Genomic DNA, 380 nt, shown 5'->3' on the forward strand with positions numbered 1-380 from the left:
GTTAGTTAGTTAGTTAGTTAGTTAGTTAGTTAGTTAGTTAGTTAGTTAGTTAGTTAGTTAGTTAGTTAGTTAGTTAGTAGTAGTTAGTTAGTTAGTAGTTAGTTAGTTAGTTAGTTAGTTAGTTAGTTAGTTAGTTAGTAGTTAGTTCGTTAGTTAGTTAGTTAGTTAGTTAGTTAGTTAGTTAGTTAGTTAGTTAGTTAGTTAGTTAGTTAGTTAGTTAGTTAGTTAGTTAGTTAGTTAGTTAGTTAGTTAGTTAGTTAGTTAGTTAGTTAGTTAGTTAGTTAGTTAGTTAGTTAGTTAGTTAGTTAGTTAGTTAGTTAGTTAGTTAGTTAGTTAGTTAGTAGTTAGTAGTTAGTTAGTTAGTTAGTTAGTTAGTTAGT

This window comes from Lucilia sericata, unplaced genomic scaffold (assembly GCF_015586225.1).
Source record: "Lucilia sericata isolate MDLA Ls3-8-SP2 unplaced genomic scaffold, ASM1558622v1 Contig000439F_arrow, whole genome shotgun sequence".
Lineage (NCBI taxonomy): Eukaryota > Metazoa > Arthropoda > Insecta > Diptera > Calliphoridae > Lucilia > Lucilia sericata.